The sequence below is a fragment of the Buteo buteo genome, chromosome 10 (assembly GCF_964188355.1).
Source record: "Buteo buteo chromosome 10, bButBut1.hap1.1, whole genome shotgun sequence".
Taxonomy (NCBI): domain Eukaryota; kingdom Metazoa; phylum Chordata; class Aves; order Accipitriformes; family Accipitridae; genus Buteo; species Buteo buteo.
In genome coordinates this window covers 26,770,702-26,788,146 of record NC_134180.1, presented here as the reverse complement: position 1 = coordinate 26,788,146, position 17,445 = coordinate 26,770,702, and the positions used below count along the sequence as shown (strand labels likewise).

Below are 17,445 nucleotides of genomic sequence, written 5' to 3'. Positions count from 1 at the left end.
GCCAGCACAGCTGTAGGTGCTAGCTGAAGCCCTCTAGGCAGATGAGATGGTCTCCAGAAGGTGCCCCAGGAGACATCTGCATCCTTCACGTGGGAGGAAGGAGAGGGCAGGGGTGCTGGAGACTCCCAGGTGGGGAGGGCATGGTACAGATGGTAGCAAGGAAGGATGAATGGAGTGCTTGGGGTGAGGATGGAGGGAGGACACTGGGGTCCTGGTCCAAGGTGCTGTGTGGAAGGGGAGAAGGTGGCAGAGAGGAAAAGCGATTCTGAGAGACAGGAGGGAATCTATGACTTCAAAGGGAATTTGCAGTCAATGGCATCAAAAGCAGCTAGACAGCCAGGGGGATGGGGATGGAGGAGCGAGAAGCTGTGAAAAATGATGGTGCAAGCACTGGAATAAAGGTATAGACCAGGGTTGTTAGGCTGACGGTAGCTGTGGTGCTGGCTGGAATTTCCCATTCAGAGGACAAGGAAGGAAGGTGGGTCAGGGTGGGATTTGGGGACAGTGAGAGATTATAACATGCTTACCTTGTAGGGCTTGATGAAGGAGCCTGGAGGAAAGTGAGGATTCGGAGAGGTAAAGGATGGAATAAGGCTTAGAGGTACAAGCTATTAGGAGGTGGGAGGAGTTTCTGTGGTATTTGGATAGACCAGAGCTGAGAATGAGAAATGCTGTTGACTGTATAAGAGCCAGGGAGAGTGCAGGAGAGAGGAAAACCTGGCTCAGACCTGGGAGAATCAGGCACTGCCCTGCACCGGGGTAGAATAAAGAGAAGGACTGTGTGAAGGAGTAGCCTGAGGTGGTGGGCAGGGGTTGTAAGGGGAAGGAAACTTCTTCCTACTAGTGAGTAGTAGGGAGGCGAAGAGGAAGAAAAGGGTACAGCAGTGCAACAAGGCTTTCTGTGGCTGAGGAGTGCAAGAGAAAAGGGGATGGGAGTCGGAGAGCAGAGCTGGTGTGAAGGTGGAAAGGATGGAGAGATGGAAATGTTCCAAGGTGGGAGGGAGAGGGAGAGACAAATGAATAGGCAAATTATAACTAATGCAATAATTGGCTGCTACAGCAGTAATCTGATTGTCCCCCCCAAAAAAGAGGATGAGGCAGGGAGTTCGTGGGCGAGGGGGAGGCATGATCAGGCTGGCAGAGCAGGCAGGCGGAGGAGCAGAGGTGAGCCGAGCCCCCGCCTGGGTGCAGAGGCAGCGCAGCGGGGAGCAGCAGGCAGCAGATGCTGGGGCTGCAGTTCCTATGGCAACATACGCAGGCGAATGCAACAAGTGTGCAAACGTGGCAGCCTTAGCAGGGGACAGCTCGGCGCGTTTCCATGTCACGCTCCTCAGGGTGGGAGCAGAGCCGTGCACCCTCCCTGGGTACCAGGGCTGCAGGCTGCTGCCCCTGCGAAAACTGGCACAAGTTACTGGCACGTTTTGAGGCCGGGCCCCCTCACTGCTGACAAATGCATTTCTTGGGCTCTTTCTCCTCTATCCTAGGCATCCCGAAGCCCAGCAGAGCGAGAGCTGCTGAGCATCTTGGCAGCAGTGAGGGGCACGTGTGCCGCATGGCGAGGAGGCAGCTCTGCAGTGCGTGGCCTCTGGAGGGGATGATGGCAGAGTGAGCATCCCTCCCTCCGGTCCCTCATGCCCATGCACCACGGGGCCGGGCGCTGGCATCTCCAGTGCCCGGGCTCAGCCTGGCCTGCTGCAGCTGGCACGTACCTCCCGGCACCTATGTTGTGGAGGTGCCTTCCAACGAGGCTGTCATAGCACGGGGCCGGTCTGCTTACAGCAGGCAGAAATAGTACACGTTTTTCACAGGCTGCGGCCTTATTCCTCACTCCTCAGTAATTTTGGGCAGAATTTTCCCTTCCTGTCCTATTGTATCCCCTGTAATTAACCAGTGCTTTGGGTGTGCAGCTACTCCGCAGCGTTATGCTAATGTCCTACGCTAAACAGCTGCAGCCAGAGCACAGAGACAGGTTTTTCTGTCCGAAGAAGCAGTGTTTCTTAAAGCACTGGCGCTCCCAACGGAAAGGACGTCATCCCTGGGGGTGCTGAGAAGGGATGCTGCTCCTTTTGCCTTCAAGAGGCGTGCTGGCAGAGGAGATGGCTGGCAGGAGGAGGCCAGCCCAGCCAGGCCATGTTGTCCAGGCTGCTCCCCACCACCCCAGAGCAGCCTTGCTCCTGCCCGAGTTGCGTCCCCCCTCCAAAGCAATGCTGGGGGTTTCGGCTGGTTTACAGCCGTATTTCGAAGTGCAGCTGCATCCAACAGTAGAGGGAGCTCTGGGAGAGGAAGAAGAGCAGGCGAAGCCCGGCAGGAGCAGCTCTGGGGAAGGAGAGAGGCAGGCAGGGGTTTGGCAGAGGGAACTGCAGGCAGCTCTGCTGCATCAGGTAGAGAGCTTTTAAACAGCATGAGGGGATGAGGAGAAAAGGGGCCTGAGAGAGGGAGAAGCGGTTGGAAAGCAACCACCATGGAAACGAAATGCCAGAAGAACTTTAGGTATAAAAAGACATGAGAGAGGCAAGCAGAAGTGTCTGGGTGCTCTTTCTCTTGTAAGATTTAAGACCTAGGCTAACTTCAGGGTTTCTGGTGCTAAATGGAGGGTATCTTAGTTACTCAGGGAGTGTTTTCTGTGTATTTAAATGTTAAAAACGTCTGGCTACATTTTTTTTCCCCCAAGGAGAATGCTCCTTGTTGAGCCTTGTTCTCAAGTCTAATTAATTTCAGAAAGTTTCAGCGACATTTTGAGAAACTCTAGTGCCATAAATTCACACCAGGATCAAAGCAAAGCAGTGAATATGCCTTCGTAGCTGCGTAAATGCATCCGTTGTTGGAAGGTGATGGCCATTTCTGCCACACATGGGATGACAGCAATACCAACCAGCCACATCACAGCACCTGCAAAGCCAGAGCCTGGATATGGCTCGCCACAGAGATCTGAACAGGAAAATAAATATCCTGGTCTTTCCATCCCTCGTTCCCTGTGGTCCCGCGTGCAGCACAAGAGCAGGCATGATTCATTCTACAGTCTCTGGGCAACTCAAGGGAAAACCACCTGCTAATTTCAGTTTCTGTTAGAACGTATAATTAACCTGACAAAGCAAAACGTTATTTTGGGTTAAGGCGTGACCAGACCTTCCTTCTCCCACTACCCGTTTCTGTATGGTGATAAAAGAAGTCAGAGGTGTTTGGGGCTGGGGGACATATACATTCAGTTGTTTTGTGGTGACTATACAGTGTTGGCAGTGAATTCACTGCTGTGTAATACATAGAAATATCGCCAGTGCTTTCTCCAATTAATTTACATTCAAGGTAAACACAGAGAAGACAGAATGATTTGGAGGTAACAGTACCCTGCTTCCCTGCCACTGCACATATGTGCAATACTCCTCCCTTGTATATATGTCTTTGGAGCAGGAGATAAAGCAGGTTTTAAATATACATACATAGCGGCTGTGGATAGGAATCACAGGAATACTTGGGATCTTCAAAGTCCGTCATGTTGGAGTGGATAGTGTGATGCTAAACTGACAGTGGATATCTAATTGTAGAACTAGAATACTTTTGTTTATTGTCATTGTGTTTGAAAAAGCTTTGGGAAGAGGATTACAGAGGTGGAGTTGTATCATGTTGTTGCTATGTTTTCCCTTGGGTAGAGTCTCTAGAATGGAGCAATTGATTTTGTTTGATCTATAATATGTACCCATAACCAGCAGAAGCTGTTGCAGTTAAAGAGAAAAGATTAATCTAGCCATTTCAAGCAAAATCAACTTCTCTTAGGCAAGCCTGGGTTCTGCAGGCTCCCATGCACAAACACAGCAGCTCTGTTGTAGTTGTTGAGGTGGGAAAAGAGCTCCAAGTCCCTCTAGGTCCCTAATTAAGGATCCCCATTTTAAAATAAGCTTTCTCTACTCTCCTTCTACAGAATGACTAGTGGTTTCTTTGCTCCATAGGAAAATAGGAAGACAGAGAGAAGATGCAGCATGTAAGAAATAAATGGTATATTATTCCCTTACCCCCTTTTTTCTGCTGTTTTTGGCTGGTCTTCCTCCACTATTTTTTTAATGGTCCAGCTGGGCGAGCCCTTCACTTCAGCCATTTGAATGACTGGAGATCAGTCATTTGCAGGCTCTGAGCATTTTGTACCCACATATGTTCTTTCTTTTTCCTCCTGCTGCTCAGAAAGCTCTGCCCAGCTGTGCACCTCGTTATGCCCTTGTGGCTAGGCTATTTTAAGAAAACTTATTCTAAAGGAATAACAAAATCAGCAAGCTCTAACTATTGTAACTGTGGGATTGGGGAAGTAAAGGTTAAGTGCTAGCACAAGGATAGCTAAGCACTCTGAAGATAACTGGCTTGGCATTTCTTTAAAGACCACCATTTTCCTAGATCCAGGTAGGGCACTTAGGTTTGTGTCATGCCAGTTGCACACAGAGCCACAGCCATTTCACTGAGAAAGCCAATTGAGATCTGAAGAGGGAAGAAGGGTTTTCAGACATGATTTGAAGAAAGAAATAACAGACTGAAATGTCCCAGTGGGAGGCAAGGAAATCATTCCGGCGAGCTGGGCTGGACAAGCTGTGACAGCTGAAAGCTTCTTATGGTCTTACCCTGCTAATTCTGGTTATGACAGGTTTTTAATTTTTATTTCCTATTCAGCCTCCACGCTTAATATTTAGTATTTGTGGAAACCAGAGTGAGCAGAAGAGGTAGAGATCATAGAAGCAGTAAAGTGCAAAATTAAGAAAATAGGAAGAGCTAAGTACATGAAATGGACTAATTCAGTCACAGACTAACACCCCCCCCCCCAGCCCTCTGCCTCTAAAGGTCTGAAGGTACTCAACACCTCAGTGGTGGTACCTCGCCTGCTGCTGAGTTGGGATCTGAGTATGAAGATGCCATGTTACCAGGCACTACATTTGACTGACACAGGCTCTATCTCAGGCTGACCAAGCAATGCACAACCTTATTCCTGCTTCTGCCAAACTAAAGCCCTGCTCTGGTGAGCAGCCAGGGTGAAGGGCAGGTGAAGCAGCACAGCTTCCTGCTGTGCCTCCCTCCCACCACAGATGATGCTGTGTGTTTTGTGAATTTAGAGTCCTTTATTGATAAGCACAGAATAAAACAGATTGGCCATCTGTTGGTATATCCACTGGATGAAAAGTGAAAACTAGATCTTCTGTGTAATCAGAAGGAGCCAGCAGAAGTTGTGACATCGTTCCTGCCATCACGAAATACTTTGCTGAGCTGCAGTGTGACAACGCGCTGCTTACCATGCACACGCCATCATGGCTGCTCCTCTTGTTGTTTCAAAATACAGAATGCTCTCTCATGAACACATTGTGGAGTTCTGGATGTAATTAGAAGGGGGAAGAAACTGCTTTTTATCTAAAACAGTCGTTCTGACGTTGTAAGATAGAGAGACTCCTCCTCTTTTCAGCACAAAGACAAGATAAGGAGAGAGTGACTTTTTCCAACCAGGAAGTTCAGAAGCTGGGAAAGAGTCACAGCTCTGGAGCAGAATAGGCTGGCTTGCAAGGCCTCCAAAGGTCTCCGTGCTTTTAACATAGAGGCTGCTGTGCCAGGTGTTTGAAGACAAGCACAATAGTGAAGTATCTTCAGAAAAAGTGGTAACATGGGTCTGAATAATTACTTGAGATGGAGTTATAAAGTAGCAAGGAAAATTGGTTGGCAGGAATTAAAAAAAAAAGATGGAATTAAAAATGAACCTAGCATGGTAGGGACAAAGTTTTCCAATGCTTTTTATAGTGGGAAAACATGCTGCTTTGGTTCTCTTAGGTATCTTTGGGATTGTCAGTAAAGCTGCAGCTAAAGGAGAATTGTCTGACATAATTTAGTTAGACTTTCCGAAAGCTTTGACATTGTGTCCCAGTCACAGGGCACACTGAGCTGCAGCAGCCTTGCAGTGCAGAAGCGCAGCCCTCGGGTGACAGGCTTCCCTCTCCTCTCTGGAAGAGCAGAGCCCCTGAGCCCCTCACCCCTGGGCTGGCTCTCCACACAACAGCCTCTCCGCAGACAGCTGCGGGCACAAGCAAAGCAGGCCACTGCCAACATCATCTGACTGCAGGGCAATGAAACAGCTGCCAACACATTGCCTAATTTTGCCTGGAAAGTCAGCCTCACGGCCGCTGCGGGAGGCCACGGGGAGCAGAGGTGGCACTAATGGCTGGGTGGGTGGCAAGCGGCAGATTGGGGCTGATAAGCATCACTGCATCTCCAACCCCATCTTCCTGCCCGCATGTCCTGGATGAGCACCACAGGCTGAACCATTCAGCACTTAGAAACCTTTTTCCTTGGGAATAGGTGGCCAGTATCCAAGTGGAGTGACTCATATGCATCCTCCTCCTTATTTAAACTGGAGTCTTCCCCTTCAAGCTTTGCCTGTGGCTTGAAGCCAAATTGCCATGTTTCTGGAGAGGGGAAAGCCAGTTCACTGCCCGTATCTCTCTTCTATGTTGCCACCTGCACTTCTTCCCAAGTAACTACCTAATCTACCTCTTAATATTCCCCTTTATCTTAAATTTGCTCGGGAGAAAAAGTTGTCAGCCCACTCAAAACCAGGACTGAAATATCTCCCAGTATGTATTTTCCTCACTGTTCTCCGAGGAACTGCTGGCACTTGCTCTTTTTGGCACCACCTCTCCCATATGTTCACCTTCTGCTGATGTCCCTCCTGCACCTGGCTCCCTTGGACTGAGCTTGGACACCCGCTGGACAATGTCAAGCAGGCATATCTGAGATGCGCAGGATGGCCATTTGAGTGAAAGAAGGAAAGAACTGGAAAACATCTCAGAATAAATCGTCAGCTTTTCAACCTCACCAAAACCATAACTCTATATTGGAGGACTGATATTTTCTAAAAATTTGTAATGGTATGAGAATGGGGATAATACTAAGGTGGAAGAATCTGACATTTTTAGGCTAGTCAAGGTTAGGGAATTTGAAAAATTTAAACTAAAATGCATTTGTAAAAACAAACAGGATTAATTTATCCTGTGAGGCATATGGCTGCATCGCTACTGCCTGTTAATGTAATCACCAATTCAGTCCTCTGAGCCACAGATCAAAATAACAATATTAGTTTATTTTAATTGTAAAGGGCCAATGTCAAAACTGTGCAAGTGGAAGGAAGCCATTTTTCCTCCACTGTCTCTGTTTTTCTGGCATCTCTTTTATCACATGAAGTGACTTGGAGCTGGCCAATTTGTGCTTCAGCTGAAACAATCCTATAAACTATAGCAGGATAACAGAAGAGCTCAGATGTGTATTTGCTCCAAACCAAGCCCTTTCAGGTTTTTAACTCCCATCCTTTCCCTTCCATCCTACCTCAGCATGTCCCAGGTGGCCAGAGCCAGAAACAGCAATCTAGAAAGAGCTGCCCAAAAGCCCTGAGACTTGAGCCCACAGAAGACCAAACCTGAGACAGTGGGAGAGGTCTCTGCTAGAGAAGCTTGAAAGGAAGGGACGTAAAGAGTTTTAACTTAAAGAAAATTTGAGTTACCTTTAAATACATATCACAACAAAGGGAAAAAAACCAAACCGAGCAACTCAGCATATGTTCTGTAGGAGGTAAGTCTTTCACACTTGCGTTTGCCCCATCAGAAAGGGACTCTAATTGGATCTGGATCTACCCAGTTCCAGGTGTCTTCTGCCTTGGGTCCCCAGAGCTATTCGCTTGTTTTGCTGGTGCACCTCAGCTTGGCACGGTGTCTTGATTACCAAGTGAATGTGGATTCAGCTAGCTCTGACCAGCTCTGGCATTTGAAAAAAATCCTTTTTCTTCCGCTTGAATTTCTCTGCCAGCTGCCTGCAAGTCAGGATTTCCCAGCCAGCAGCTCTTGTTATTATGTTTTCACTTGCCTTGATGTTTACCAGATTGGACTGTGTTTATCTCTATTAACCTTCTATCACTGCAGAGCCCCAGAATTACACACCCTATGTGGCTTGCGCACTGGGTCAGAACAAAAATAAATAAAGAGATAATAAATTCACCTTACTGAGGAAACAGTGAGGTCTAAAATGATGGCCAAAATAACACGTGTTGATGATATCAGGGAAGAAAATAACTAAAAGGCCAAATGAAGGTATTAAAAATCAAAGCTTAAAATAATTGACAGCTCATTAGACTAAATCTGAACTCTGCTAAAATTCTCCACCAGATGAAAACTGGTACGAAAATAGTGCTGAACAGCTGAGAGCAGGACAAGCTGGCCTGATTTCCTCTGGTCTCAGAAGCTGAATTGCTGCGAAGAAGTGCTTTCATTTGTAACCTCAGATACATCTTGCAGTCATTTAGACCAGAAGGTCTGATTAAAAATGCATCTAAAAATATAAAGGGGAGATTCTCAATTTTTAAAGGGCCATAAAGCTATTCTGAACAAGCACCTAAGGATCATTTCCCATCTCTTCCAGTTCCTAGAAATCATGGGGATGAAGCAAATTTGGAAGACGATGAGCCAGTTGTTTTTTTTTTCAATTCCATTCTTGATCAAGTTTAATATAGTTTCAAAAGTAATAGGTGTTACATCCAGTTCTAGTTTAAAAAGAAACCACAGGTCTGGTCACTTGTCAGATCAGGGTTCAACAAAGACTTGAGGATATTGGTGCCGTTTCAGTTAAAGGAGGAAAAAAAAGTCTGTAATGGATTTTGGGGTGAGGATCAGGTCCAGTTCGGCTCCTTCCTCAACGTGCTGCGTCCAGTCTCTGGAGGGATCAGTCCCTGCGGTCCAAACGGCTGCCACCCCCCACCCGAGCTAAAGCTGCCTTTGACTTTCTGGTTCCCTCAAGGGCTCGACAGATGCAAGAAAACTAACTCCCTCCCCCTTTCCCCGATAACATTTTAATAACTAAAACACGTCGTTGGAACTTGTCGCTATTTTATTTACCTGACGTACTACCTGCACAACGAGAACAAACCACTGGCTCCGCTACCAGACGTTTCGCTTTTATTGCTGCCGCTGGGACGAGCACCCCGGTGCAGTCTTTGCTGCGCCCTGCAGACACCCCTCGGCGCCCCAGCCCCCCGCGGGGGGATTTGCTGGAGTCACGCTTAACAGTCCCCCCGCCCCCGGCCGCTGCCGCTGCGCCCCAAAGCCGGAGGCCGGCGGGCGGGCACGCTGCGCGGCGGCCCGCAGGCACCTGAGCGCGGCGGCGGCTGCGCGGGGGGCGAGCGAGCTGGCGGGCGGGCGGGACCGCCCCGGCCCGGCCCGGCCCGGCCCTCACATGCGCGGCGCCGCGGGAGCCATTGGCCGCCGCCGGGCCGCGGGCGGCGCTCTCGGCCGCGGGGCCGGCCCTCGCCGCCGCCGCCGGCAGCCGGTGCTGTCCGTGCGCTGAGCCATGCGGGTGTGCGCCGCATGCGGAGAGCGCGCTGCAGGGCGCTGCTAGGAGCCGAGCCCGCCCGCCCGGCCGGTCGGGCCTCCCTCTTCCCCGCCCGCCGCCCGCATGGCAGCGCCGCGGGAGTGACCGTCCCGGAGAAGGTCTGCGTCCTCCGCGGCACGCTCGGCTCGGCCCGGCCCGGCCCGGCTCGGCTCGGCTCGGCCCGGCCCGGCCCGGCCGGGCGGTTCTCGGGGTCCCCCCAGCCCGCGGGGCCGTCCCTGAGGTGAGGCGAGCGCGCGGCCGGCGGGAGGCGGTTGGGCAGGCGGCGGAGGGGCCGCGGGGGAGGGGGCGGCACCGGCACCCCCCGCCTCTCCCTCCCTGCGCTTTCCGTCGGCTTGCCTTCGCCCCCCCCTTTTTTTTTTTTTCTTTTTTTCCTGCCTTCAAAACGGCCTGGATTGGCTTGCCGGTATCGCTGCCGGCGCCGGTGCGGCGCGGGGGCACCTCAAGCCCCCGGCAGAGCTGCCGGTGGGACCCCCTCGCCGCCCTGTTTTCGCCGGGGGGTGCGCGTCCCGGCGGGACGTGCCCGCGAGCGGCGGCGACAGCGGGGCCGGCCCCGGCTGCGGGTCTGGGAGTATAACGTGCTACTGGGAAATGCGGCTGGAAAAAGCGAGCCCCCTTCCGAGGTCGGTGGTATTAAATCCATGTGGGGACCGCCAGCTGTGCGTCTTTTGTATGGGGTCAACTGTGCCTGGTGGTGCACCGCACGCAGATTAAAGGGGCCCAAACCAGTCAATAAAACACATCTCCAGGACAAAACCAGCCCTTGTCAGAGAATCATCTGTGGCTTCTGGAGGCACGTCTCCTCCCTTCCCCCAGCTCCCCGGTACGTGGCAATACCGACTCCTGCTCGAGGATCCCTGAGCCTGGCACAGCAGCTCCTCTGTCTTGCAACCTCCATTTCCCCCCTCCCCGTCGCCGTCCCCGTTACAAGTGCTGCCACTGCTGTTAAACAAACACGAATTCAGGCGCAGAAAGCTTGTGACTTGCCCAGCATCCTTCAGGGAAGCTGGCCTGCGGTCACTGGGGGGATGCAGGCTGTGCATTTACAACACACCAGCAGCCCGTGGCAGTTTCTCCTCTGGATGCTCCCAGTGTGTAAGAGCCATGAGGTAGGTTACTCAGACTTGAAAATGGAGGACGGTAGTGGTAACCAGCCTGTCGTTTGGTGGAATAAGTCTCAGCAGTACTTCCTGTAATGGTGGTGCTGAAAGTGATGTTTTACTTGGCTTAGTCGCTGGTGCAGAGAGCGAAACATCTTCAATGCTAGCTTTGGAGTACCTTCTACTCATAAGCATTATCAGTTACAGCTTTTGGTTGTGTTTTTTTTTTTTAGGTAGTGAAGTATTTTGGTTTTTTTCAGCATTATCGCTGTCAGCCGTAATAGGAAAGGTTCATCTTTTATGCCTCTAAAACTGAAGGTGGGGAATGGCTGTCCCCCCTTGTATGGGAAAGAGGGCTTTAGGGTACGACAAATTTGCAGGAACAGCAGGGAGATTTTGATCCCACTGGTCTGAGCTATCAAAAAAGCACTCTCATCCCAGATGGGGTAGCTAAGTCCCTTTCTCTGTGTCTTGTTTTCTTTTTTTTTTTTCTTTTCCCTCCCCTCTTCCTGGTGGCAGAGGAAACCCCCTTTCTTCAAACTTAGGGTAAGGATCGGTAGTATAGAAGGTTAGTGTTATGTTATTTGCTCTTGATTGCCATCTTAAATTAATTCACGAAGCCTTGCTCAGAGTCTAGGATCCTGTTCGTTCTTTGTGATTTACAAATCCCCTATAAACCTTTTATTGTTAGTTGAAACTGATTTATGAGGTCCTGACCTAGGAATATGCTACTGTGGCTATATTTTCTGTGCTGTACACTATTTTCTCCTATGTTTCTGAGCAAGCATTGCCTTTATAGTAAACTCATTTGGTGCTTTGCCTGTATCGTGCTTAGTGTGAAAAACACTTGTCTGTTAGGTCTGCTATATCTGTTTCCTTGCACATAATAAGCAAGGAATACTTAAATAGATACTGTTATTTGCAGTCAAGATTACTTTGATAAAGATCCGAAGTTTACAAAGGCTACATGAGGTAATGTGGGGAAGGGAGCAGCATTAAGCAGTAATTTATTTTGTAAGATCCAGATATGCACAATAGATATCTGTACCAGTCCTGACATCCTTGGGGGGATGGTAGTCTGTCCAGTGTGCTCAGACCTGGAGGAGGAATTCTAAAGCAGCAGCACCGGCAACGGAGAAAGTATGCGTGCTGCTGTCATGGGAAGGTAATTATTAATGGGAACAAACCTGTGTAATAACAATGCAAAAAGAGTGAAAGCACTTAGGTGCTTGCTGTGGAAAGACTAACTAGTGTATGTTGCATTAACATATAGCTGCACGTGTGAAATACGGTTCTTGTATTCCGGTTCTTTCCTAGCCCTGTATTCCTGTCACCTCAGACAAGCCCCTTTCTCTTCTGTAGCAGTAGGCAGGTGGAGGTATGGAGATATCACAACTGTACATCCTGTGTATGGACAGCTTTCTTGACTGCATGCCTGGAGAGTAAGAAAAAAGCTGATGCTGTTAGGGATATGCTTGCAATAGGTCCTGCCAGTGAGAGGAGGATAAGAAAATAAATGCTAGTCGATAAAAGGGTATGTACATCCCTGTGGTCAGAAGTGCTTGTGACCATGTGTGTTGTGGCTTGGTGCGGTTTTATGAGAAGTGACTATACTCAAATTTCCTGCCTTTGAGTTCTTTTAATTTCTCCAGGTCTTCCCCTTCCTTCTGTATATTGAGGTCCCATTCAAAGTCTGTTGAAGCCAGTGGCAGTAAGTGGATTTTTCAGTCAGGTCCTGTACTACTGGCTGATTTTCGTTCCCCCCTTGTGTTCTCAGATGGCACCAGCTGCTGTGTCAGTTCCTCCTTTTGCTGCGTACTTGTGGGCTGGCTTGGGATGTCTTGCAGGCAGAGTGCTGACTCAGCTCCTCGGCCCAGCCTCCCTTTGCTTTCTCCTGCACCTCTAAGAGCCAGAGGAGAGTTTTGATACAGGTACATGGACACTGATCGCTGAGGATGAATTAGTGTCCTGAGGCTTAAACATTTACTCAGTGTGGCGCTGGGGATGGCTGTTTTACTGAGAAGTAGCTTGAGTCACAAATGATGTCACGGGGGAACCCAGTAAACTAGTTTCTCAACTAGATGCAAACAAAAGGGAGTTTCAGAGTTAGTCTTCTACCAAATAATGAACTCTGAAGGTTTATCATTTCTTTTCAAAAAAGCAATCTGTATCTTCCAATTAATGAATAAAATTGCTGTATATACCTAAATAGTCATAAACCACAATTAGCAGTATTTACATTATACTCAAATGTTACTTTATAAAGTGGAAAGAACAAAACATGTTATTTCAGTTTCTGCTGTTTAAATTTCTCCGTTCCTTGCTAGCATTGAAACCAGACTACACAATTCTTCTTTTGGGTTTGTTTTTTTTTTTCCCCCTTTCTTTCTATTTTGTTTGTTTATTTATTTATTGTCTGTTGGTGGTTGGAAGATTGTATCCTGGCAAAAAAGAAAAAGCTATTGATGTATTAAGAAAAATGGAAATAATTTTCCTCAGAAACCTTACATTTAGATAAAATCTTGTCTGTGCTTTTGCATAACTGACATTTTAAACATTTTTTCATAACAAGCAGTGAAAAGTCTGTGGACTTCACCATGCAAAGACTTGTGCACATGACTAATTTTCCACACATGTATAGTCTCATGATCACGCATGCATGCATAAGGCTCTCTGGGGTCACAGTAAAGGTGCTTGATCTTGGAAGTGTTTGCTCTCAGCTGTGATGTTGAGGTGCTGTGGATCTACACTTGTATGATTTCCCAGACAAGGGCTGAAGGATGGGCAAGGACGTTTGTGAAATACAGTTTCCACCAGCTACCAGCATTATATTTGTAAAAGCGATTGTAATTACTGTTCCAAAGCTATTCTGTACCTGTTACCTTGAGAATACTTTGAGCCATGTTTTTTCAAAGTTTGACTTGCTTGTGTTGGGGATGGGTTTGGCTCGAGATCTTTTGGTCTAAGCAAATTGAGTGCAATTTTCTTTTAACCATATAACAAAGAATAGGTACTTATTGCTTGCCAAACAATTTTTCCCCTCAGAGATTCCAAACAAATTTCGGAAAGAGCAAAGCCAGTATTTCTAGTGTTTAACTTCTTGAGAATCATCTTGGGTTTTGGCACGTTAAAAAGGAAAGTGCGTCACAAGTCAAGTTGGCTCTTTCTAATACCATCAGTAATGTTCATTTCCACATCATTAATTTTAACTGACACTGCTTCAATCTTTCTCTCACCACAAATTTCTTCAATTAAAAGAATTGAAGCTCTTTGCACTTAATTCTATATTCTCTTCAGCTGTATTCTTCTAGTCTTGCAAGAGCAGGTTCCTGTCCCCCTTCAGGAAATGGATAGGGAGAGAAGCTCAAAGACCTTCACGTAGCAGCTGCCAGAGCGTTCAGGGAGATATCCTTGGAAGGAGGAAACTTGTTTTCTTGGAAACAAGCCAGCAAAATGCCACTTTTGCCCAACGCTTGGAGGCAAGCAGTAGTGTGAGAAGAGAGTATGGCTGCACCAAGGACCCGTTTGTTGGCACTGTTTTAAAAGAAATACCTTCCCTTTTCTTCTTCCTCCTCTTTAAGTATAAATCAGGATACGAAAACACATTGTTCATGTAGTCTCAAAACTGTTGCTACCTATAATCTTCCTTCTTTCCACCTGAGCTCTTTCCTCAGAAGTGATTTGTTCTAAGACTAAAGTAGTTGTGATTTTCAAGACTTCAGAAAGAATCATGGTGTAAAATACAGCCACCCTTAGGGAGGAGGAAAGTTATTTGTTGCTCAGATTTTTTCCTTTCAGAGATCCTTTTCTTGGTGGAGGTAACTCTGATGAAGCAGCCAAAAAAATAACCAGGCTGAAAGCACATGGCAGCCAGCAGCAGGTGAGGATAGCAATCACCTTTATTCACCATGGTCCTGTATTTTGTATTGTGTGATCAATAGAAAAAGAAATGGTCCGGTTCTTGTGACCTGCCTTGTTCTTTGTTAGTGTTAAAAAAAGAACCCTCTCTGTATATGGTCTATTTGTTAAAAGTTAGGCATTTCAGGTATTCTGTCTTATGAACGTCTCCTTTGAAGACCAGGAAAATGCAATGGAAGATTTCTCAGACCCAAGGTGTGGGCATAACAGATAATTAAATGCTGTTGCTACCTTTTTGTATCAAACATCTCTTCGAACTGTTTGCTGTGCATTTAAATTTGAAAAAATTGCACAATTCCCAGACTGGAGTTTTAAAATCCTTCTCTATTCACTCGCTCAGGATTTTTCTGAGTCATCTCTCTTGATGATTTCCTCTGTATGTCGAGACCATAGGTGGGGCTGCCGAAATACAGGTGTCTGTTGCTGTTCTAGATGTCTTATCTGTGACACTCACATGGAGCTGGTAAATATGATGAGACCTACAGCAAACACTGTCCTGGAGCACCTGCTGGAGTCTGGTGGTGCTCTAGATGGACCCCTTCCATAGATTCATTATGTAAAGGTACACACAGAAAGGAAAAAAACAAACACAAAGGCTCTTTATAGCCCTTGCAATGAAGCAGCGAGGCAGGCTCCTACCTGCCCCCATTCAACCTAATGGCTACAAAGCCACAGCCAAGATGCAGGTTTGTTTTTTTCCCCTTGGACTTTATTCTTTACAAGTCAGCACTGAGATAAGTTTCTCTATAAAAGGTGTTCCTGATTGCCCTTGGGTTCTACAGAAGCCAGGGCTGCCGCACCTCTAGTGTTTTCAAGTCTGGCCAATGCCACAGATACCAACATGCCTGCTAAAAGCAGCATTCTTTGTTTTGGGTAGACTTTGTTTGAAGCACTTTATTCTTGCTGTAATGATTTTCCAACTTGGGATTATAGCTCTAAGGACAAAACAAGTGCATAGGATGTATATGTGAATATGATGTCTGAATATCTATCTGTTCTTCAGCCTTAGGATAGGAAGGAAAGGAAACTTACATACTTTTAGCTGGTGTGAGAACTTGTATAAAGAATACCCATGCCTGGAAGAACCCTAGTGCAGGCTTGCTGAAGCTGTGTGTGCTAGAGATGGAGGCAGTTCTATAATTTTGCAGTACCTTTAAGGTTGGAAGAGAAGCTGGTAACCCCAGGGAGATCTTTTATGTGCGTTGATGTGTGCACATACAAAGTTGATTTTGTCGTATTTTGTCAACAAAAAGTATAGTTGGTTGTCTATCTCAAATACACTGGTGAAAAAACCAAGCTTATACAACACTGATTTGCTAATCATTGAAAATAACCTTTCAGTTCAAAAGCTTCCTCTGTGAATATTAATATTTTATACAGAAGTATTATGTAATAGACATTTTGTTGCCTTTGCAGTCCAGCACAGAGGAACACATTGTTAAGCTGATGTCATCTGGATTGTTCAGTATAAATTTGTCCACTAAACCAATGCAAATGTCAGTGAATGATTAAAAAAAGTCCATCTTGCATATCTGTACATTGTGCTTTGTGTACAGATTGTGGAAAGGGAGAGTAGGAATTATTTTGGTCTGACAGTCTCTGCATTAAAACTTGAGTAAGAAGTGTAGTGCACTATCTTGCTTTGTTTTCAAGCACCGCTATGGTTACAAACACTTTCCACATGCATTAGCAATTGCCTTCATCAAAGATGCACGGAGGAACCAGACTTCACGCTTAATCTGACTGGTGTTTAAAAATACAAACTGAGAAGTCCACATACAGGGTTCCTCTCAATGGCTGCCATCCAGAAACTTTCATGTACTTGCTTTCTGTCTAATTACATTAACAAATAAAGCCTAAACTACCTAACTTAGAAGAGGAACTGACAAAAGGGAAATGAAACTTATCATGCATTTGAATTTTTTAAAGGAACATTTGCTGTTTTATAACCCATACTACATTTCTTTGCTTTTTACCTTGTTGGCATTGTTCACAGACAGAAAGGGAAGACTGGCTTGATAGTTTTGCTCTTCTCCTTTCCTATCCCTCTGACAACAAATCTGTCAGCTCTTGAAACAAGGAAGTGGAGGAATGCAGATACACAAACGCTCGTTGGTGTTGCAGAAATTGTGAGTTTGGTCAGTGCTAGATGGAAGTGGGTAGGAAAGTGTCTAATGAGGATAATGGGAAAAGAGTCGTTCTTGGAAAAAAAGAGTGGACTGAGAATGAGACAGGACTGTACTAATAATAAACCAGGAAAATGAAAAATACAGTGGTTTGGACAAGACTCTATTTCCAGTGGTTAAAATTTGTGGTTATGCTTTGTTTATTTTTAGTGTAATTTGATTTAGGATGTACCTAAGTTGAAAGGTAAATTTAAGAGTGTCCTTGTTAGCATCAATCAGTTGAATCGAAACAGATTTTAAACAAACAAACCGCTGGGGCCAGAGTTACAGGAGAAGAAAAATAGTGAAGCATGTAGTAAAGCCAGAAAATAAGAATGAGAGGCATGCAAAAATAGAAAAGAAAATAGTGACAGTGTGGCAAAGGAAAGGAGATAAAATTGTTGAGATAAGTGTGAGTAAATATCAAAGAAAATCTTAAAGCATGAAGTTGTATGTACTGTTCTGCACTTGAAAAGTCTATGACTTTTGTTCATCTGACTGTGGGAGTCTCATCTCTGGAGGGCTTTCATGCTCACAGCTGAATGGCCAAGTTCTCGCAGTTTGCAATCAGCTTGAAAGCAAAGTTACACAGATTCCTGTGTAGACATACGTATTAATTCCAGCAAATTTAATGGGCACCTCTAAACTTACAGGTTGAATTGGTACAAGCCTAGTTTCAGCTGAATAGTTTTGCACCTGCCTAATTTGTGTTGTAAAATCACAGTCTGTCCATGTGCACAGCAGCCCAGAGCAGCCCGGTCACAACCAGTATGCAGCTGGTCAGCGTGAGGAGCGCTCTCTGCTCCAGTTCTGCTGTTTCTTTTGTGAATGAAGAGAGAATGGCGGCCCTCCACACTGATAGCTGCCGATTTCTG

At 46.6% G+C, this 17,445-nt stretch overlaps 1 protein-coding gene across 3 annotated transcripts in view; it reads left to right on the top strand.

Annotated features, from left to right (window-relative positions):
- The first annotated feature begins 9,380 nt into the window (after positions 1–9,380).
- Positions 9,381–17,445, top strand: part of LRRC8D (leucine rich repeat containing 8 VRAC subunit D) — a 55,023-nt gene continuing 46,958 nt past the window's right edge. For all 3 annotated transcript variants that reach the window (XR_012652058.1, XM_075039046.1, XM_075039045.1), the window contains exon 1: positions 9,381–9,610. The gene's annotated coding sequence lies outside the window, so the exon portion shown is untranslated. The remainder of the gene's footprint in view (positions 9,611–17,445) is intronic.